Source organism: Macrobrachium rosenbergii, chromosome 10 (genome assembly GCF_040412425.1).
Source record: "Macrobrachium rosenbergii isolate ZJJX-2024 chromosome 10, ASM4041242v1, whole genome shotgun sequence".
Taxonomy (NCBI): Eukaryota; Metazoa; Arthropoda; class Malacostraca; order Decapoda; family Palaemonidae; genus Macrobrachium; species Macrobrachium rosenbergii.
In genome coordinates this window covers 51,371,303-51,396,366 of record NC_089750.1, presented here as the reverse complement: position 1 = coordinate 51,396,366, position 25,064 = coordinate 51,371,303, and the positions used below count along the sequence as shown (strand labels likewise).

The window sequence follows — 25,064 nt, the reverse complement described above, 5'->3', positions numbered from 1 at the left end:
CCAAAACATGTATGAATGCATATAATAATAATAATGGCTTATGCAACAACTCATAAACATGAATACCCAAACTTCTTTCACCATACAGCCAGATTTATAGTTCAAAGATTATAAGCGTGCATGCAAGAGAGCAAACGAATCGGAAATTCCATTAGTGCACCAAATTGCAATACATAATTTGAAATGCGAAGCCGCTGAATGATTAGGAAGCCTTCCGTCCAAAAAAATAAAATAGTGTTTGAGCTTGATATAATATTTTGTCATTTCCTTTCACTCCTTTACCCCTGATATTTAAGCGTAAATAATAAAATTTATAGTCTAAAATACTTAGACTAAAGAACATGGCTTACTCCGAGTTAAAGAAATCTTTACGTTAAAAAAAATGAGATTCAAAAGGATAACGTCACAATAAAAAAATTAATGAATAACAGCAATCATATAGTTGGACATAAATACTTCATTGGTAAAAACAACAATGAGAAGTAAAAGCGTAAAACATTTTACAACTCTTAATGATGAAATCACTGCACAAAAGAAGAAAACTGAGCGACAGAGCACCACACAAGCAATGGAAATGAAAGAGCAAGCACCTTTAAAATTGGCAGGCAAGGGTCAAGGTCAAACTCGTCTATTATGTAGTAAAATAAGGAGATACCGAGTTACGGCAGAGCAATGACTGCCTCTCTCTCTCTCTCTCTCTCTCTCTCTCTGTGGGTAATCTAAATGCTCTCAACTTACCACTGAACGTACAAAAAAGTTAAGTATATCTTAGTCTAACCAGACCACTGAGCTGATTAACAGCTCTCCTAGGGCTGGCCCGAAGGATTAGACTCATTTTACGTGGCTAAGAACCAATTGGTTACCTAGCAACGGGACCTACAGCTTATTGTGGAATCCGAACCACATTATAGCGAGAAATGAATTTCTATCACCAGAAATAAATTCCTCTAATTCTTCATTGGCCGGCCGGAGACTCGAACTCGGGTCTAGCAGAGTGCTAGCCGAGAACTCTACCAACTCGTCCGACGAGGAACTACTGAACGTACATAACGATATCTATAGATACGGTTCTAAAAAATATATACGTCACGTAACGTTCCACGTATCATATGTAAAAGAAAGTGAATACAGGCAGTACAACATCTAATAGAAAACGCTACAATTAAAATAACAATAAGAAAAAAACTATGAGAAATAAAAAAAAATATAATGATATGAGTAATGAAAATAAATTACTGTTCTTTTACGTAAGAACTAAGACATTAACAAGGTTACACAGACTTCATTATTTATCTTTTTTTTTATTTAAGATTTTTTTTTATTTTTTCTTATAGCGACGCAAAACTTAGAATTACATTAAAAACTACGAATTCTTCTGTAACTTATTTTTATCATGTTATTGATGCGAACTGTATCAGAAAAGGTGCTTGAATATCGCACCACAAAACCATAAATAATTACGTCATTTCTTTTCTAAAAAAATTTTTTTTTTTCAAATACTTCACGTCATTTGAATGCTGATTTAGTCAACTAATATATATAAATTTTTATACAACAGAACTCAGTTCCCTATAGATGATCTGGCATCTACTTTAATTATTCATATCAGAACTCATCTCTTCAATCGTCTACGTACTGCATTTAGAACAAATTTCTTGTGAAATTTATCCAGGACTAAAACAGAAAAAATTTAGCTTCCATAAAATTTTTCCACATTCTTTATCGTCGGCGTATCCAATTAGCAACTGAAGAATACGGCAATATTTGCGACATGATTTTCGTATCTATTTTCCTTCTCTCTGCAATTACTGTTGAATCATTCATGCACGATGCCTGACATTGGTTTGGAGATTGGGCAAAGCAATGGGTAGTTAAGTTTAATCTGCGTAATGTTAGAAAACTACAGTTATAAAAATTCATGCAACGCGTTGTACAAGAACCTTCAGTCAAAAGACCAGTCGCACACAAACAAAAATCAACAATACATTTCTTTTAATGATATCAGAACGAATATTCATTATTCCCACAACAATTATTTTGAATTTTGAAATGTCCAGAAATATCCTTTTGCTGCATCTAACGTACGAATTTATATACGCATTCATACATTCCGTCTCTGACTCTGAACAAAGATTTATTCTAGTACTTAAGATATTAGCTTAAATAAGATTATGGGCCATACTACGCTGTTTAATGTGAACTTAGAACAACGTACCATCAATGTCGACTTCACTGAATCCATGTAAAAACTAAACACTGGACATGCAGCGACGTCCTCTTTCATAAGAGTAGAGTTTTTCTAAGGGCTTCATCCGCAATCAGCTCTGCTTTTATGTTTATCTGTCCCTGTCCCTCGCCTAAAGAGGCTGTTTGCTTTGCACTGGGAGTTCTCTACCAAATCAAATTTGATGAACGCTTGTTATTTTTACAAGACTGCTTCCTCTCCTTCCCGGTAGAGGAACAGAACATTTCTACGAATTTCCCAGGAGTCAGTCTTTCATTCCCTTTCTTTTCTTTTTCAGTGTTGTCTCTCACACAAGTGAAGAGAAAACAGGAATTGCTAGTGTGCTTTTCTTTACCTTCTCCTGTGGCACCTTTCTTTTCATATACGAATAATAATACAGGTACCTTGAAAAGTGACCACAGCGATAGAGATTTGGTGTTATAGTGGATATCGTATTATTTGAGTAGACGCCCTCTCCTCAGAAAATTTCGTTCAACAATACACCTACAAAGGAAGCATTGTTCTGCAAAAATGTCTGCTGTGTAGTTAAATTTTATTTATTATTATTATTATTATTATTATTATTATTATTATTATTATTATTACTGCATAGCAGTCGCATACAGTTTTGACTGTATCTGATAAATAACATTCACTGTAAATAAACCAATTCATTTATAATTTCCACGTGATTTTTTATAACAGCACATTCTTTACAATCTCATAATACATTGGCTCTTACATTATTTGCAACACAACTTGATTACTTGAGAGAAAGGAAAAATGATCCCTTTGCTGTAAGACAAGGAAAGCACGTAAATGCTTCCATCTGCTGTCAGATACAAATGAGAAACTTCGCCCAAGTGAACGTTGGTTTTTTGTTACGAAATGACGACGGGTTTATGTTTCAGAAGTGTGATGAAGAAGAATCAAAAAGCAGTAAGGTAAATATTCGTTAACTTTTTAGTAGCTGTTGTGCTGTCATCGTGTTATCTTTTGATGAAGAGTCTTCATATTCCCAAACTCTTTACAACTGCTTACGAATTATTTGCATCTGTTAATCTTCATTTCTTGAGCACGAGATATAGCCAAAGCTTCCCTTGGGAAATACCTAGGGGAGAAATATCATGCAAAAATATGAGCTTCGACTTTTGTGGTTTCTTTTACACCACCACAGAAAAAAGATGAAAGTCTTATATACAGGAAAGATGCAGAGAGGGAATTTTGTTTTTCTTTTAAATATGGCCAACGACTCATCCAGCCTCCTTTTTCTCTCAGCGTTTGGGTGAAGGTAAATATTATTTTATAAACATGAACAGGAAGGAACGCCATAAAGTCGTATTACATATTCCCACTGTGGCAGCAAACGAGCACGAAAACGCGAAAACTTATCCTTTCTTTCGTAGTCATTTTATATCCGAGGCTAAGAACTTTCCCCATTTACCTGCGGCCTATTTTCACAAGCTGTCTAGATATTTCTCGAAATACAAAACTTACAGCCCATTCCTTCGTTACTTCTCTTTACTTCTAAGTACACAGCAGCTCCAGCTTCTCGTACTTTTCTCCCTCCTACTTATTCTCTTCTCTTCCTCTTCATTCCTCCTTACTTCTCCTCCATTTCCTGACCTCCTCTCTGTCTCCTTTTTACCCCATTCTGCCTTCTCCTCCCTCTCCCTCGTCCTCCTCCTCCTTCCAGTTGTACTGGGAGGTTTGCTCCATCAATGTGTTCAAGGCATACAAATGGTTCTGTGGCATTTTTTCATTTTAAATGTAGTTTTTGTGAAAACAGTTTCTCGTTTCTTATATTTTTGTGTCAATGAAATTCACGCAAGATACAGCCACGTGTAAACAAGTGAAACAAAATTCTTGCCAAGAGAATGAAATAACACGTACAGTAACTGTTTATAATACCTTTCTTTAGTCCGAACACTCACCAAGAGTATCTTTGACAATATAAAAGACTGATTTTCGAAAAAAAAGCAGTCTATTGGCACTATTACTGAGACTGAATGTCTCTCAGCATCACTGCATTTATCTACCAAACCCCTTTGCCAAAGAAAAAAATATTCATACAAGTAAATAAATGTATAAACAAAGGTTTTGGATTTTCGGTTCAGCAAAATCCGCCATGAATGTATCTAGTCTTTCATTTTACTAATATAAAACAAGCTGACTTCTAGTACGCGTCGGTCAGGACACTTCAATATGTATACAGTAATAGGTTAATATTACGTATTAGGAATATTTTAAGGGAAATAGAGAGCCAATCTGATTTATTAGCCGACGTTTTGAACTTGATCTATTTGGAAAATTTGGAAAAGGCTGGAAATCTATAACAAATCCGTAGGTCGGAAAAACAGATATATACACACATATATACATATATATACACACACACACACACACACACACACACACACACACACATATATATATATATATATATATATATATATATATATATATATATATATATATATAATACAACATATCGATAGAGAGAGAGAGAGAGAGAGAGAGAGAGAGAGAGAGAGAGAGAGAGAGAGACTTAAATAACAATTTAACACTTAACCCAGTGAAAACCACTGAATGGATGAATTTTGTTTTCTTTAGTGTACTTTGATTTATACCATCGTTAGGGGATTTCTGTCCACTCTGTAGTGCAGTTAGTTGAAAATATTTAAAAAATACAGACCAACTTCCGATAACTGTTCAGACCTTGGTGGCTTATTTCTAAAGCATATCAAACAAAAACGTGGAGTTATCAAACCTAATCCAGCAAATCGAAAATATTTCCCAATCATCATCATCATCATAATTCGGTATACAATAAATTATTCTCCCTCTAATCAACAACTGCATGTTCCCATGGGACTCGCCATGAACAGAGGAGCTTCATTTCCAAATTGGAATAATGCATGTAGTATTCCACATCTCTCTCTCTCTCTCTCTCTCTCTCTCTCTCTCTCTCTCTCTCTCTCTCTCTCTCTCTCTCTCCGTGTTTCCAGTTTAGAAATAACTCCAATTCGTAAATACGTCCACATTTTCAGATGTTCTTTTATTGATAATTATTAGTTACAGAAACAACTGAGGAAGCAAACAGAAAGACGAATTCCATAAACCTTATCTTCTTGTCATTAACATCTTCATCAGCGAGAATTCCCTTATGTGCGGTCGCTTTAAAACATGATCTTTGCGTCTTTCTTTGTCTTATCTCTTGGAAGGGTTTCGTTTTCGTTGCTCGTGTTTTCATTATTTATTAATTTCATCATATGCTACGTTTGATTTCATTTATTTTATTATACCATTTGCTAGGCCTAGTTTTTACTTTTCACGTTCTCATTTATTGCTTTCGTCAATGCTAGAGCGCCTTTTTCATATTTCCTGTTTTCATTTATTTGCTGTTACCATATGCAGGGGTTCGTTTTTAATATTTTTATGTTTGCAGTCATTTGAATTCATCATTGGCCTTGGCTCCATTTCAACTGTTCATGTTTTCATTTTACCATATGCCACAAGTCTGTTGCCATATTTTATTTATTTGACTGTCGTGAGCCAGAGTTCTGTTTTCATATTTCACGTATTCTGTTTTATCACATGCCATGGTTCCATTCCCATTATTAATGTTTTAATTTGTTCAGTTTCAGCACATGCAAGAGTTCCATTATGCTTTTCAACACTTTCATATATCTGCTTCCGTCACATGCTACAGTTCTATTTTAACGTTTTCATTTATTTAATCTAGCCACACGCTATCTTGCTTTCATCCACACGATATGCTACAGTTCAGAGACGATGTCATGGTGCCTCATATTCAAGCGCACAAACAAATGGCCTTGAAAACCTCTTCCTTCGAAGATTTCGTTTTCTTCCTTTTACTTCCAACTTCATGTTCATATCTCCGTCAGCAGCTCTTCTCTTCTCTGCTCCAAATTAAAGCTGAATCATAAATTGGTGACTGACCAGGAATCGTTCGGAATCGTTTTGTTTCTAAGTTATTCATCAACAAACCACGGCTTCACAACAGATTCGCACGGTTCAGTGGCTCAGTCACTCAGCTCTGGAATTACTTCCTGCTCGTGTTTTCAGGCTTTTTTGAAATACTAAGCCCCACCTTACTTTTCCTTGTCTTCTTCGGGACACGCCCTTACAGACACATTAGGCTAAGCATCATATACTGGGAAAGTTATATGTTGTCAAGGATTTTATTTTCATAGCTTTAGATCTCACTCATTACAGGCCCTGTGATTACGTAAGAGATATAGTCACTCATACTTACCACTATCTATCTATCATTTATGTGTGTGCATATATATATATATATATATATATATATATATATATATATATATATATATATATATATATATATATATGTGTGTGTGTGTGTGTGTGTGTGTGTGTGTGTGTGTGTGTGTGTGTGTGTGTGTGTGTGAGTCCGTTAATACAAGGATATGAATTTAGTTCAAACACTTTAATTTTTCTGTAAAGAAAACTATTGAGATGGCTATTTGTCTGTCCGTCCGCACTTTTTCTGTCCGCCCTTAGATCTAAAAACTACTGAGGCTAGAGGGCTGCAAATTGGTATGTTGATCATCCACCCTCTAATCACCAAACATAACAAATTGCAGCCCTCTAGCCTCAGTAGTTTTTACTTTATTTAAGGTTAAAGTCAGCCATGATCGTCCGTCTAGCACCGCTATAGGTGCCAACAACCCAGGTTACCACCGGGTCGTGGCTGAAAGTTTCATGGTTCGCGTCTAAGAGTTTCATGGGCCGTGGCTGAGAGCTTCATACAGCATTATACGCTGTACAGAAAACTCGATTGCGTCGAAGAAACTTTGGCGCATTTTTTACTAGTTTTCTATTCACATTAAAATGCTAAGAAGTCTCTCGAAGTTTAAGGTGCACTGCATTTAAATTTGCCACAGGAACAGTTGCACGAACTTGATGATCCAGACACTGCTTTAGGGGTTTGCTTTTCAACTGTGTGTGCAGCGTGAACATTCCATAAAATTTAAACACCCTTCCTTGATAACAGTCTGAGACAGTATCATTACCAATATGTTGCAATTTAATATTTCACTGAATGAAATTAAACCTCAATTTTTAATGTAGATGGCCACGTCCGTATCGGTCTCTTCAAAAATATGACTTTGATAGACCAGGCTGGCGACTTTACACTCCTTGTTATTAAAACTTAACGAACAAACTGGATTCCAATATCTGTCAATTGTTAAGCTAAATAAAGCGTCAATTAGTTTTCCTCAATTCTTAAGAAAAAGAAAAAGATTTATAATTTTTTTCAATAAATAGTAAAATATAAGTAAAACGCCATTCTTCAATTACACCATCCAAATTAACCACATGGCTAAAAGGAGACCCCAAAAATATATATTTTTAGGGCCTTTATTTCAACTGAGAGTCGTAAAAATTCTTTCCTTTTGTCTGAGTAACATGTCAAACATTCCCTTTCAAGATAAGGCACCATTTACATTTTCATCTTTCTCATTTTTAGAAAGGAATTCGCTGGCATAGTTTGGCCTCTTATCATTATGAGAAACACTTGAGCTTTTCCGACGTTTCTTATCTTTTGCTCGGAAATGCAATTTAAGAATTAAGAGAGAATTGCTTTTATTTTCTTTATTATTAGTAGCAGTAGTAAGAAGTTTGCTTATTTTTTGTATATTAATCTTATCCTCTGGGTTTAGACCTTGAATAGCTTCGATATCTCCCAAGATGGAACTTCAACTGACAGGATAATAGAATCATAAAGGCGAAAAGGAAGTTCCAAGGCACCATCTCTCTTCCTGCAGAGGCCTCATTCCACAAGAAAAAACAAAATATGCCTGTCATCACATAAAAACAAAAGTTACAATGATTAATTTTTAGAATAAGACTCATATTCAATTTCTTTTGCGTCTGGTCTTAATATCCATCTATCGAATAGCTTGATTATGAATGTTTTAACGCAATAAACAGTAGTTTTCCTGCAAATTCCCAGAGTATAGCTGTAATTTTCCAGACATTAAATATGAATGAAGGATTATCAGAATTACTTCTGGAATTTAAAAATATTCACTCATTCAATACTGTAAAGATTAACTTATACAATGGATGCCTAGAATATACTGATTAATTGTAAAGATATAATCAGCTTTTCTTAGGTATGCGGACGGAATTATAGTTATAACGATAGGCCCAGTGATTGCCTGGGCCTAGTGAGAGAGGTGACGCGGTGATGCACAAGAACAAGTTTTCCCAGTGAAACTCAGAGTTCACAGGGCTCTCACTTCAAAAAAGGACAAAGAAAATTAATGAAAGTAGAAAAATTACAGAAACTTCTGCGCCATAGCAGATATTTTACAAATTTAAGTATGTCAAGGATTTTTTTGCTATAATGCAAAACAAAAAAAATGTGATTGTTCCGTAAGCATGCATAGATTGACACTGTTTTGGGTGCCAACATAGTACTAAGTCACTAAAAATGTAGGTAATTTAGAAATCTTATAAAGTTGTCTCTTGTTCCGTGATCTTGTTGAGCGTCAGTGAGTTCTTGAAAGTTTATTTCTAGTTGAACCTTGTTAATTTCTATCATGGATGGGCACAAGCAATGGGGATTTCTTTCCAAGATTGTACTGTATGGCACACCTGAATTCAGCAATGGTTGATGGTTATTTTTGCTCTGCGTCCTGTTTTTAGGTTAGGGCATGGACAAGCAGCTAGTGATCTGTCAGGATAGCGAAAGGCTCAACTTTAAGTAGGTGACAGGAACATTCAGCACTCAGGTGAATGGTGAGAAATTCTCTGTTGAAGGTGATGTATTTAATCTCTGCTGGTGTTAATTCTGACTGAGGAAACTTGAGGAGTTTGGTAATATTGCTGACTGACTGCTCTATTATGTTGCCCTTCACTTACGTTAATCGTGAGTGTGAGCCTGGGCTAGGTGTTGGGAAGCCACAGCACTGTGGCATCAGCAACTGGATCCTTGGCTGCAATGGTTGGGCAGGGTTGTATACTTCCTGATGACTGACACCTTGGAGGGTATCAGAAGTATGTCATTTTCAGCAATGCGAAGACGCAGGAACTCAACAGAGAACTCACCAGTGACACATTTATCAGGATGGATGACTAGGCCATTGTCTTATAGAATGGATAGTACAGCTAAGATGTGCAGGGGCTCTCTTAGGTCTCTGAAATATATGATCATGTTGTTAATGTAGCCAATGCAGAAGAGGTCTCCCAGGATGTAGTCCATCAGTCTCCAGAAGGTAGTCCCTGAGTTTCAGGGGCTGAATGTGTAGTAGAAAATGTGTCCAAAAAGGTGTGATCATTGCTGTTTTCAGGATATATTCACTGTGGACCAGACTTGGAAGTAGCCCTTCATTAGGTCGAACTTGGAGAAAATTCTCATTTAGTGTGGGATGGGGTTGCTTTTCTGCCATGTTGGAAAGGGGGATAGTTGTGGTTGAGGCACCTATTGTCTCTGCTGGGGCACCACAAGCTGTCTTGTTTTTTGGCCATGTGGAATGGTGAGGCCCAGGGGCCAGAGGCCTTCTGGCAAAGATCCATGTATTACATCTCTTTGAAGTCCTTTGTGGTGAGTGGTTTCTCCAGCAACATTTGGTGGAAACTGAAATGGATCAGGGGACCTGTCGTCTTGCTGTATTGGTGGATGCCATGTTTTGCAGGTACCCTGTGAGTTTGACGTAATTCCATGTGTCCTACTAATGAGATTGGTGGCTGCTTGGAGGCTGTGGAGAGAGGGGCAATTTGGAGAAGGACAGGCCCTCCTAGGAGAAAATGGGCAATGTCCACCAGCAGCCCGTAATGCGTAAGGAAGTTGGCACCTAGTAAGGATATATAGACATATATATAGACACCTAATTTTTCTTCCCATTAGGAGAAGGGTGAAGTTCTGATGGCTGTATGATGCTATGGGGCTGCTGTTGATGGCAATTAAGTGCAGCTGGGTACCTGGTGGTCACTGCCAGTCATTCTTTAATGCAGGAAGTATAGACCTTACAGTGCCTGCATTCACTGGGAGGCTGGAAAAGCTGTATGTAACATAATTTGGAGGACCTGGCATGTGTTAGTGACCTGTTGGTCACCATTATTTCTTTTGGGTGGCCACCTAAATCATTTTTCCTCCACCTACACCATAGGGCATAATTCTTGGCTGCTTGTGATAGTAAATATAGAGAACTGTTTTGACCAGCTGTGGATTGTACAGCCATATTTACATGGTGCTACCTTGCCTGTCTTCATTGCCTTGGTCATCTCTTACCTCACAGATGGCATGGTGGAATTTGTAAAGCCTTTGAGGCCTCCAGAAACTTGCATACCTTTTTAGTAGGTCTGCCATAGGTGTGCCCTCATCATTGATAAGGCAAGTGTATATGTTCACCAGTTAAAAAAGCAGACAAAAATCCCCAGCACAGTCAACCTCTATCTCTAGAAGTATGAGAAGGGACTAAAGATTGTCCCAGGATGCACCTTGCTGATGTTTCCCAAAATGGAGTGTTCAGGAAAATGAGGGCTCATCCGCGACAGAGGAGTGGTATTAGGGTGAACTACAGTACAGTGTAAGGAACTGGTGAAATTTTTCAATAGCGATCCTTTATCCCTGTGTTCAGCCAATTCATGGGGCATGCGAAGAGGGTGTTTGGGATCACCCCAAAGACACAGTCTGCCTTCTTTGCTGAAGTAGAGATATTTCAGAAGTGGAACTGTATCTCACTCTCTAGAACCCTACAGATTGTTCAGTCAGTGAGAAGAGGGCAGAAGGAGATTTACTATGTTTGTATTATACTTCATCTGACCACATCTTTTGTATGACTTGAGCTTTAAAACATTGATTTTTAGCAGAAGATGGAGCCATATTAGTCTGTTAGTCGCCAATTTTCGGTGCAAGACCTGAATTTCTATGTACCATGCTGGTGAAACAATCCTCTAACAGTTGAAAGATTGTTAGCTAGAGCTTAAGTGCCGTATTTAGCTTATTAATGGTTTTGCATTGCTAGGCATGGCCATATTTAGTCTGTCAGTTGCCAGGAGCTTATTGCGAGTGCCAATGCTTTGTCTGCCATGTAGAGAACAACCGAGAACTTTCTCGAGAAAGAAAACAAGAGATAAGTACTGTGAATGGTAGATTAGTAGTTGCTGGCCAAGAACCGTGCTGGTCTACCAGGACACTCCAAGGAATCACCAGAGTAAAAGTTAACTCACACAATGATGCCTAAGCACACTGATTGTAGAGATTTTATCCACTTTCGATACAATATGCAGAGAACTGTAGTTACAAAAGTAAACCACTATTGGGTCAGGTGAGACAAGTGATGCACGTGACTATGAGGATGTTCAGTGACTGGCTGCTGAACTTGCTATTTGAGCCTGGGTTTGGCGGTGTGATATTCCAACTCCCTGAAGTGTGTTGTTAATTACTGTAAAATAAGATAAGGCAACAGAGAAGACAGGTAGAAAGGTAGATGAGAATGAAAAGCGTGTTAGATGGCCTAAGTTGCAAGAACATCATGAACAATATTCAGTGGCAGAGTCATGATGGTAGCAGTGTCCTGCGTCAGGGCAAATGAGAGCGAGGTACAAAAGTTAAGTATACCTTAGTTTTACCAGACCACAAGAGCAACACTTCGAGCATTAATAATATATTTTTGCATCCATTTTTTAATATCCCACGCATTTATGTATGGAAAACAGCTATTTTCCTGAGAGAGAGAGAGAGAGAGAGAGAGAGAGAGAGAGAGAGAGAGCCTGAAAAGTTGTCGAGCAATATACTAAATCTATACACGTACTTTATATCCGAACAGCTCTCCATAAATCAACATGACGTTTCTTTACGGCCTTCTCCCGTCGGGGGTCACAACTTCCGAGGTTCTCGTAAGTGGAGAGTGAGTCACTTCCCATAAGAATATATCTGAACGCAATAACTTCGAGTCGGTGTTCATGGGAGAGAGCGGAAGTGTTGGGTGTTAACGTTAACAGCATTTTTTTTTTCTCGGGCAGACAGGAGTGATGAATGATCTCTTAGATTTTATCCAAGGAGGGAAGGGTTTGGGGCCGTGACCCATGGTCTGGAAATAGATCTTTGAAGGCGATGCGATGATAGATGGTAAGTGTAAATTGCTAGAAGTTAGTGGAAGATGATGCTTTTATTTCACAATGCACTGAAACACCCCCGCCTATCAAAATCAAGGGCGATCATTGAAAAATTGTTCAATGATGGATGCCTATTCTCAAATAGTGATTTGCTAACATTTTACAAAAATCGATAGTTTCCAATATTTTCGAAAAGCATGAAAGGAAAAGAATGATACCATCTGGAGTTAAATTTCATAAACTGACAAAACTCGCCGAACCTCGCGCTCACAATCGCTACCAACATAATCTATGAGATGGTAGACAAAGGAAAAAAATGAATAAAAAAGAGAGATGCTAATGGAAGTGACAATAATGCTAACTATGATAAAAACGCTAAAGGAGTTTATGGTTATGCCAACAGAGACAGCAATTTCACCGGGAATGATGACTGATACAGATGTTGATAACATAAATGATGATGAGCAACAGACAATAAAAATCTAAAAGTTCAGTATGGATTTGCGAATCTCTCAACTCAGTTCTGTTGAACACCTGATCTTAATTCGGTAAAACCTAGGTGACATTTTCAGGTGGCCCGTGTAAACAGCTACCAGCGACTGGATTAAAACAATCTTTACCAGGTCGCAAAATCATCCCCCACGGGTTTTCGGGGGTCGTTATCTAGGATTAATATGTCTTGAGGGCCATTATCTTTATGATATTTACAGTCTTTTGTTTATGTTTTTACGGTAATCCCCAACGGGCTTGTACTAAACACGCCGCAAAGGTGGATACATACTGGGTTAAAACCTTTGGGGGTCACTATCTATGAAAGATCCTCTAACTCTAATCAGCTCATTACATCTGAGGCTGTTTCCTCGATTTCGAATTAAAAATCACAAATTGTAGTACAGAACTAATCGAACGTTTACTGCCATCAACATGTTTGTCAAGAAATTGTCAACGAACGACAGTGTAGAGAGAAACGAGACCGTGAATCACGCTTCACAGCAGTTCATTTCAGCATTTTCAAACTTTCTCATTCATTTGCATTCAACTTCTGCAATGTTCTTCTAAAAAAGTAGAAACAATGCTTAGATCAAACAATAATAAGCAAACGAGAAAGAAAATAAGACTAAATACAGAAATAAATTGATATATTAATTATGGAAAAATGAAATAAATGTCAATAAAATATGAAGGAACAAAAACACAAAATATTACATGACAAAATGCTAAGGAACAGAAAAAAAGAGCTAACAACTTCAAATAAACGACCAATGTTAAGAATAAGAATATTCAAAAACAAAAAACAAGAATACGTTTACTGAATAACAAAAAATGAAAAACTAACATAGAATATCGAAACTAAACTGTAACGACAAATAAAATAAGAAAATCTAAGTTTACTTAGCAAACAAGTAAAAGACCGAATAATGGAATAAGTATATTTACCTACAAATAAACAAAACAAAGATAGATGGAAGGTAAGAGTCTGATTACACAACAACAAACAAATGAACGAAAAGTCCAACCGAATGAACACCCACCTCATAAAAATGCCACACAACGCAAATCAATTAACACAGATTAATTGAACGAGCTAATCAAACCTTTCCTACAGGAATGTTATGGAGTTCCCAGGAAAGTCCAGGGTGCGCCAGAACATAAAAGGAACAGATTATCACAAGAACAGTAAGGAACAGACCATCCAATTACTTAAGGAGTTTCCCGACCTTTGTTCTCGTGGGATTGCCATTTTGTCAGTTACTCTCGCCGATTGCTCCATTATTTCGAGCGTTTTTCTTAATTACAATCATTATTGTGTCAGTAGTTTTATTATTGTTATTTTTCTCCCGATATTGCCCGTAAAGGTGCGTCCACACTACTGCCAAACATGTCGTTAACATACGTCTACAAATTATCCCATATACTGTACATCACGAGTAGGTTGAAAACAAGTCTGTGTCCATAACTGGTAAACAAACTTCTGGCAAATGCATGATAATCATATGAAGCACTGGTCAGGACTGCCAATAGGTCGTTGACTTGTATTCAACGTTTTTGTGCTGTATTTGTAATAAGTTGCTGACCTGCATTCATGACATGTTTACAGTCCAGTAGTGAGGACTGTGGACGCACCTTAATACATCAACTAGTGGTTATATCACAGTCATCATAATCCTCCTCCTTAACGTTAGCATTTCCAGTAACACCTTCATTAGCCTTTAAAACAATCAAATCACAGCCAGCTCCCAGGAAAGTTTACATAACGAGGCCATACACTGCACCTAGAATAGGTAACAAAAATTGCGTATGCTATTGTATTTTACCAAAATCCATAATGTCATATGCATCTACAAACTTCAAAAGCAAATTTGGCTGTTCCAGGTAACATGTAAAAATCCTTACGATATAAAAAAAATCCTAAAGCACTGTAAACATCTTTATAAAACTAATCTTGTAAGATAATATTTTTTAGGATTACTTATTGAGAGAAGAGTTAATGACAGAAGTGTAAACTATTGTTCTCAAGTTATTAGTTCTATGTGGTTTTTATCAAAAGAAATAAGAATCTATTTCTATTTTCTTTCAATATTTATAACCATCGTGTGGAGAACTGAAAATCACATTAATAAGTTACTCCACTGATTTGTGAACATTGTTTTAATTCCGAGGCTTTCCAGCTACGATGAGTGTATATTACCCATAAAATATCGATGAGCTCATTTTCAAATATTTCCCATTAATACTGGCTGGTAAGCGTTACCTCGAAAATTGCACACTCTAAATACACGATGGCAATAAATATATTTTTTTATGATGGAGGAAAAAATATAAATGAACTATAAATATCATTTGTTTCACATGAATATTGAAAGCACATTTCGGAATTTCACTTCAAACTGGGAATATACTATTTATGGATGACTTCTAATGGAGCGAGGCATTTAAATTTTGCATTCCATTAAAGGTACCATGATTCAGATTTCCGATTAGGGTGTCATGATTGAGATTTCCACTTTTACAAGTAAGGAGTCATAATTCAGATTTCCCATTCAGGTGTCATTATCCAGATTTCCGATTAAGATGTCAGGATTAAGATATCCTACTAAGGTGACATGATTCAGCTTTCCAATTCAAGTGTCATGATTCAGATTTCCATTTTTCCAAGTAAGGAGCCATGATTTAGATTTCAAATTTAGGTGTCATGACTCAGAATTCCAATTAAAGTGTCATGATTCAAATTTCCAATTAAGGTGCCATGATTCATATTTCCAATTCTAGTGTCATGATTCAGATTTCCAATCCAGGTTTCATGATTCAGATTTCCAATTCAGGTGTCATACTTCAGATTTCCAATTCAGGTGTCATAATTCAGATTTCCAATTAAGGTGTCAGGATTAAGATTTCCTATTAAAGTGACATGATTCAGATTTCCAATCCAAGTGTCATGATTCAGATTTCCAATTACGGTATTACCTTCAATTTCAAATTTCTATTAATGTGTCGCCTTTCTTTTAGAGTGCATATTAAAGTGCTCGCTCTAGTTCCGACTTCCTGTAGAACTGTAATCTTGTGTTGAAACTTCCCAACGAACTATCATCATCTGCTCCAAGTACATGCTAAGGTACATTCCCCAATTCCGAGTTCCTTTATGAGTTGCCTTTCCTTCAGTTTCTGTGTCACTGTTTAAGCATGCTGGGATATCTCGGATGCCTTGCGCCGGTTGGTGTTATACTAAATGTTTAAAATTCCTAGTCTGCCCATGGTCTTTGAATAGTGGGATTACACATGCTACATTTTTTGTGTTCCAAAGTTGAGTATACATTGAAGTTTACTTTTTTTTCTCTATTGTAAAGATTTATTTGTTACTATTTAATCAAAACTATTCTGTTGCTCGATATATATGTATGTATGTGTATGTATGTACATATATATATATATATATATATATATATATATATATATATATATATATATATATATATATATATATATATATATACATATACATACAGTATATAAATATATATATTTATATATACCTTTCACTGGAATCTGGGGCATGTTGCTGTGCTCAGCGATATGCCCCAGATTCCAGTGGGAGGTAAATTTCTGGGAATTACAGCACTTATAAACAGGGAAGTCATGACAAAGGTAATGAGTTTAGTGAAGTGTCTGTATCTAGGAAAGCATAAAATGAATGAAAATAACAAATACAGGAAATATCAACAAAAACAATAACAGGCTTCCTAGTAAATAATAGGGTGAAAAAGTTATTTGATGCTGAAATTCTGGCAATTTTATAAGCAAGTGGCTCTGACCACTTCAAAAGGTCATCAGCTAAATGGCTCTAAAAATAAAAACCACCACTAAAAACGGTTTCAAAAAGGTCTTTTGTACATTAAAGGAGGATCTGCAATACGCGTTGGATACTGAAGTTATAAGGCACTGCCGATATCTTATGCAAATGCAGGAAATCTAATGATGAAGAATTGTAATTATGATAATTCATCGGCTCTACGAATGATATTCACATCATGTAATTTTAACTTTACAAGCAATATCATACAAAAAACATATAATATATATATATATATATATATATATATATATATATATATATATATATATATATATATATTATAATCATACTGATACCTAAATTATTATTCTATATATATATATTTATAATTATAATCAAAATTTATTCTCAAGTTATTAGCTCTATGTGGTTTTTATCAAAAGAAATTTTCTTTCAATATTTTTAAGCATCGTGTGGAATAAACATCCAAGAACTGAAAATTACATTAATAAGTTACTCCACTGATTTGTAAACAATGTTTTAATTCTGATGCTTTCCAGCTACAATGAGTGTATATTACCCATAAAATATCGACGAGCTCATTTTCAAATATTTCCCATTAATACTGGCTGGTAAGCGTTACCTCGAAAATTGCACACTCTAAATACGCGATGGTAATAAATATATTTTTTTATGATGGAGGAAAAAGCATAAATGAACTATAAATATCATTTGTTTCACATGAATATTGAAAGCACATTTAGGAATTTCACTTCAAACTGGGAATATACTATTTATGGATGACTTCTAATGGAGTGAGGCATTTAAATTTTGCATTCCATGAAAGGTATCATGATTCAGATTTCCACTTTTACAAGTAAGGAGTCATAATTTAGATTTCAAATTCAGGTGTCATGGTTCATATTTCCCATTCAGGTGTCATAATTCAGATTTCCAATTAAGGTGGCAGGATTAAGATATCCTATTAAGGTGACACGATTCAGCTTTCCAATCCAAGTGTCATGATTCAGATATCCATTTTTCCAAGTAAGGAGCCATGATTTAGATTTCAAATTTAGGTGTCATGATTCAGATTTCCAATTAAAGTGGCATGATTCAGATTTCCAATTAAGGTGTCATGATTCAGATTTCCAATCCAAGTGTCATGATTCAGATTTCCAATTATGGTATTACCTTTAACTGCAAAATTCTATTAATGTGTCGCCTTTCTTTTAGAGTTCATATTAAAGTGCTCGCTCTAGTTCCGACTTCCTGTAGAACTGTAATCTTGTGTTGAAACTTCCCAACGAACTATCATCATCTGCTCCAAGTACATGCTAAGGTACATTCCCCAATTCCGAGTTCCTTTATGAGTTGCCTTCCCTTCAGTTTCTGTGCCACTGTTTAAGTATGCTGGGATATCTCGGATGCCTTGCGCCGGGTGGTGTTATACTAAATGTTTAAAATTCCTAGTCTGCCCATGGTCTTTGAATAGTGGGATTACACATGCTACATTTTTTGAGTTCCAAGGTTGAGTATACATTGAAGTTTACTTTTATTTCTCTTTCTATTGTAAAGATTTATTTGCTACTATTTAATCAAAAGTATTCTGTTGCTCCATGTATATGTATGTATGTATGTATGTATGTATGTATGTATATATATATATATATATATATATATATATATATATATATATATATATATATATATATATATATAGTGTATATATGTATATATATATATATATATATATATATATATATATATATATATATACAGTGTATATATATATATATATATATATATATATATATATATATATATATATAAATTCAATCTCAACTGTGTTTTAAATTTTGCTCAGCGACATGCCCCAGATTCCAGTGGGAGGTAAATTTCTGGGAATTACAGCAGTTTTAAACAGGGAAGTCATGACAAAGGTAATGCGTTCAGTGAAGTGTCTGTATCTAGGAAAGCATAAAATGAATGAAAATAACAAATACAGCAAATATGAACAGAAACAATCACAGGCTTCCCAGTAATTCAAACGGTGAAAAAGTTGTTTGATGCTGAAATTCTGGCAATTTTGCAAGCAAGTGGCTCTGACCACTTCAAAAGGTCATCAGCTAAATGGCTCTAAAAATAAAATAACCAACACTCTAAAAACTGTTTCAAAAACGACTTTCATACATTAAAGGAGAATTTGCAATACGCGTTGGATACTGAAGTTATAAGGCACTGCCGGTACCTTATGCAAACGCAGGAAATCTAATGATGAAGAATTGTAATTATGATAATTCATCGGCTCTACGAATGATATTCACATCATGTAATTTTAACTCTACAAGCAATATCATACAATAAAACGCAATAATATATATATATATATATATATATATATATATATATATATATATATATATATATATATATATATATATATATATATATATATATATATGTCACGTTATATTTTTGCAGGAACTAACTCGTTCCCTTTTGTGGATTGCTGCCTCCTTACCTTCAAGTTTTTTTGTTTTGAACTCGTTGAGCTGCCGTTTTTCTTTCGCCAGTCGGGTCTGGTAGGGCAGCAAGATTTTTTTGGAGTCGACGTTGGTCGAGTTTTTTGAGCAGCAAATTGGAGCAGGCTACGAAATTTCACCATGAGTAGTCGTGTATGCTCATCTTTGATAACTCCATCGGGGTATATGAGGGCTGTCTTGGTGACCCGATGGAGGACACAACTGCCTGCTGTTGTTTATCTTGCCTTTTTTTTTAAAGCTACTTTTTTTGTTTATTTTAACTGGATTTTGTTTAGTGCATTTATGGTTTTTATCAACCTGACTCACTTGTAAATATTATAAATAAATTAATAATTTTATTGTTTTTGTTGTTTTCCCCTCCTTTGTTTGTTGCAAAGTCATGACAGCCCCGTCCTGAGTATGTTAAAGAACCTGATAACGTTCACCGTGACAGGATTGTTTTGGCTGGCGGGGTTGTTACGGCATTGGAAATGAAAAAAAAAAAAATAATCTTATTTTTTCTTTTAGGTGGGGAGGTGTCACGTTAAAAACTGCTGGTTCCCCGCTCGTTCCCTTTGTGGATTGCTGCCTCCTTACCTTCAATTTTTTTGTTTTGAATACAAAGAGTAGCGGCAGTGGCAGCAACAGCAGGCAGTTTTTGGAACGTTGGTCGAGTTTTTTGAGCAGCAAATTGAGCACGGCTACGAAGTGGAGCACGTCGAGAGGTGGAGTGTGACCATGAGTAGTCGTGTGACCACGAGCTGCTCACTTGATGACAGCGTGAGGCTGTCCTGGCCGTCTCCATCGGGGTACTGGTTTGTGGGGTCTTGTCCCTTTAACGTATGTTTGGTTTTTTTTTCTGCCTGCTGTTGTTTATTCTTGCCTTTTTTTAAAGCTAATTTTAAATTTTGTTTAGTGCTGCCTTTTGGTTTTTTTGTATTTATGGTTTTTATCTTTTTGCCAGACCTAATTGTAAACATTATAAAAATTAATATTAAGCTCATTTTATTGTTTTTGTTGTTTTCCCCTATCACAGTCATACAGCCCCGTCCTGAGTATGTTAAAGAACCTGCATAAACATTCAAAACCAATAAATATATTGTAACGGGCCGTTACAAAAATTTACTCAGAAATTTCAAGTATCCATATAACTCCGATATGAAGTCCACAACAGGGTGGAATCATACAATAACTCAATAAACAAAGTGCAAGAATGAGTTCAAGGTTGGAGTAAAGAAACACCACGAAAAACCATAAATTTAATACAAAAATGAACAGACAGAAATTACACCTGAAACTCTTTAATACAAGTAATAAATGAATCACTTTCACTCTTAATAATAAACATCCAAAATACACCTACACTTAAGATACTTCTTAAACATTCAAAACCAAAAATTAGGGGCCCAGAAAGGAGGAGGCAGTCGCATAGACAGAAAAACCTAACAAATTACACACTAATTTTCTTATAAATAAACTTGTCACTTAATAGCCTCTGGAATAAATTATTTATATCTTCACGAAGAATAAGCGTATCCTCCACGTCTGGAGTAGAGTAAGGTGGTTAACCAACTCAGGCCCAACCAAGCAGCCACAACAAATCCACAGCCATGATCGAAATAATTTAAAGGTATATAAACCTTACCATGGGGTAGCGAGATCCCCCTGGCTTTCTAACTGAACCAGAGGTGGAGCGGTAAATCGGAAATGACCTCCCGATTGGTAAACCAGACAAGTCTTCCAAATTGAAGATGGCAGTGATCCAGCAGAAATCCTCAAGTTCGGAAGATAAATGGAATCTGATAACAGAGGCTGCAACCATCAAGAAGCAAGTCACGGTAATATTCTTTATATCCACCAAGCCAGGCAAAAGGGTCCCGAAGAGCAAAAGATCCAGAGAACAATTCCCTGCTCTTCGAACAGAAGCTAGAAGTCACCCCCTAAACCACAGGGAAGGGACCACACACCCACAATCTCCTTGAAAAGTAAACAAACATTAATAACAAGCAAACAGTTGTTATACACAAGAGAAGGTCTATGACAAGTGAAACTTACAAGACTAGTTTTAACAAATTGAATAAAAACTAAATTTCATCATAATGAAAAAGGATCACATACTGACAATATATATATATATATATATATATATATATATATATATATATATATATATATATATATATATATAATAATTATAATCACTCTGGTACGTGATTTATATATCACTCATAGCCACAGATGAAAAAATAACATACTGAGTGAAGGCCTAATCGGTTTTTACTTTATTTCTAAACCACAGACGAAAGCTGAGGAATAAAGTCGAAACCGGCCAGGATCTACACCCAGCATGTTATTTCTTCACCTGTGGTTAATAGTTAAAGTATATATATATATATATATATATATATATATATATATATATATATATATATATATATATATATATATATATATATATATATCCTGGTGAGTGGCTATGGTCATGGAATTCAAACAAAATATTCATGGACCAATACCTTTTGGGGTTTGACTTACGATGACAGTGACCATAGCCACTCACCAGGATGGTTATGATCAGTGTTACACAGCTTACAACACCAAATGGCATAGGTTCGAATCCTAGTAAAGACAGGAGCAATTATCATATGTAGGAGAGAAAATGTCTCTTTTGTGTATCTTATATCATCCTCCCCGTATGGAGGTAGTGCCGTCAGTATGCCTCAAGTGGTGCACTGTAGTCATTACTAAGGGCCTTTGCAGCGTCCCTTCTGCCCATAGCTGGAAACTCTGTCGTTTCTTAAACTGTACCTCTGTTCGTAATCTCTATTTTTCCATCTGACTTTCCATCCTCTCTAAAAAATTGTTTCCTAGTCCAACTATAAGGTCTTCCTCCTGTTACAACTTTCAAACCTTGTTACCGTCAATTTCCCTTTCAGCTGAATGACCTCACAAGTCCCAGCAGTCTATAAAGTCTATATTGTATTCTATTTTATTCTTATATCATCCGGTGAACCAAAAGTGATTCACAAAAATGCTGAGCTGGCATGTCACAGTCGCCGAGAGCGAAGGTCGTAATGTGCCAGCATTACAGTAACGCAGATATTATGTCTGTATCCGCGCAAGGACCGAGACTCTTGCAAAGAAGAAAGCCCTGTTACATTTCGGGCGTGAATAGAAGGCGGCCTTAATTAAAATGCTAATGGCCGACCGAAATCTGGTGAGAGCAAAAATGAAATTCTTTAGATTCTTCCGAATCTCTCCCTTCGCTGCCTCTATTTCTTTCTGTTCTTCTATTCAAAGCAGTAAGAAATGAAGAGACCAAAAAGGTTGGGCTGTTTTACTTCTATTCAGGATGTCGGATTAAGAAAGGGGAATGAAAGAGATGAGCGGTCGTGGGTAAAACGTACGATATCAATTAGTGTCAGCAGATATGAATGACTCACTCTCCTACTCACTGACTTTCTTCATTTTATCTTTCAAGAGCAGCAGAATTCGTCTAAATTCAAAATGCTGAAGAGCGACAAACAAAAGCAGATAATGTAGGAAATTCTCCGGTCAACAACCAAAAAATAAATGCGGTGTCATATTTTAGTTAGACAGTGCACGGGCTCTGGGGAACTAAGTATGCCAGAAACGTCTAGACGTTTAACTTATTTCAATATCCACAGGCCAGTAACACTGGCGTTTGTCATTTCTATTACTTCACCACTGTTTCTGATTTCTACGGAGTTGATGCTCATATGGTACGAATACACTTTGCCTAGTAATAAATTTCATGCATTCCTTCGATGCTAAAACTCAGTTTTCAGTACCAGTCACCCATATTTCTCCGTGCATCCTCTGCCAAATAACCCACATAAAAAGAATGTGAATACCACAAATTTTTGGGCATTCTACGTTTGTACACTAAACTACAATGAGTTACGGAAACCGAAAATTATAAAGGCTCAGTTTTGCGGCATTATCAAATGTGCAACCTTTATAATTTTCGGTTTCCGTAACTCACTCCGTTTTGACTTATAATAATTACTCTCCCCAATCAGAAAAACAGGAAACATAAGCAAAAATACTTTGAAAAAAGTGTAATTCCTTTACAAAATATTCCCTCGAATCTATTCAGTACCAAAGTATTAAATCTTATCAAAGTTACAAAGCAATATGTTTTAACATATGGAAAAAAACACACACTATTTCGTAATATATGTATATATATATATATATATATATATATATATATATATATATATATATATATATATATATATATAGATATATATATATAGATAGATAGATAGATAGATAGATAGATCTGTGCGTATACACACACACACACACACACACACATATATATACACATATATGTATATATATATATATATATATATAAATATATATATATATATTTATATATATATATATATATATATATATATATATATATATAAATGTATGTATGTATACCTACATATGTATATAAATTATATATATATATATATATAATTATATTTATATACAGTATATATATCTATATATATATGATAAACATGAGATTCTAAAGTCCGTAGCAAGATTCGAACCCGCATCCCGATTATCAGAACGAGGTCGCTCTGTCGACCTGACCACGAGAAAGATAAGTTTATTGCCGCTCATACATACATATACCTGTCGAATTCAGACACATTTATTAAAGCTGGAAGAGACCCTTCTTCACTATCGTAGGCAAGCGGCTAATCCTTTTCTTTTTTTTTATTGCTTTTTAAGCTGAAATATTATACAGAATCTACTGGTCACTTCTTACCAGCAGCTATATGTTTAACTGTAATAACCACAATGCCCTCTCAATTTCCGATTTTTTTTACACTTTTTGGATACGCTTGTCACTACAAAGCCTCAGGTACAAGATACAAGATATGAAGAGATTCTGACGTCCGTGGTAGGTTACGAAACCCCATGTTTTTCTTGATTAGTATGCTTGGAGTGGTGATTTCCTTTTAACCAGTAAAGGCGATTTTGATTTAGGCAATCACCGTAGGCTGAACTCCAGCCGACCTCCCATTAGTACCATAAATGGCTCGGTTGGCAATGACATTCTCAAGAGGTGCCAGCGATGCCACATGGAGGTATCAGAGATGTTTCATTCCCTTTATTGGTAAACTGTGGAATGGCAATACTACATCAGAGTCATGCACATATGCGTAAGTTTTTGCTAAATGTAAATTATGCATCTTAGCCTTTTCAGCTTGTTCACTGACAGTTTTCATTTAGTTTGAAAATTAATAAGTCATGGTTGAAAAAAAAAAAAAAAAAAAAAAAAAAAAATAGGGATAGTCTCTGAACCTAAAATGTTAAAAGGGGAAAACGTTCCCTACAGTACACATGTTCATAATGACAAAGTGAATAAAAAGTACGCTGAATTTCTATATTTGATGTAGCAGCAGTTAAGGGGTAACTCTGCAAATGAGGCTTTTTGGTTTTCATTTACGCTACGCCTTCAATAGAAGTTGGTTAATGCTGAATTAAATTTTTACCCCTTGTATGGCAGTGCATACCAGGGACCAGGAAAATACACTGTAATTAATTGCAAACTAGAAGTAACATTACCACACGATATCAACCTGATTCCTTGCTGTAAGCATTCGCGTTATATTTCCTTATGATTGCTGAGGGAAATTACTTCTCAAATTAGTAAATAGTAAGACGTATAAAAAATAACCTGCGTTAAATTTCCATTGTACATTTACCCTAACAAGTTTTACAAAACACAAAAAACAGCGAAAAGATGGGTTTAAATATTTTTTATTCTTGAAAAGTCTGTATTGGTGGGAATTTCCCGTACTTCTGAAATTAGCTTAGCTTTCTTTAAAAGAAGACTCTTCAGTTAATATCGTCATGTCTCTTTCTATTTCTC

At 35.7% G+C, this 25,064-nt stretch overlaps 1 protein-coding gene across 1 annotated transcript in view; it reads left to right on the top strand.

The window, feature by feature from the left end:
* Positions 1 to 25,064, top strand: part of LOC136842629 (uncharacterized) — a 1,039,791-nt gene that overhangs the window by 579,127 nt on the left and 435,600 nt on the right. The window lies entirely within an intron of this gene.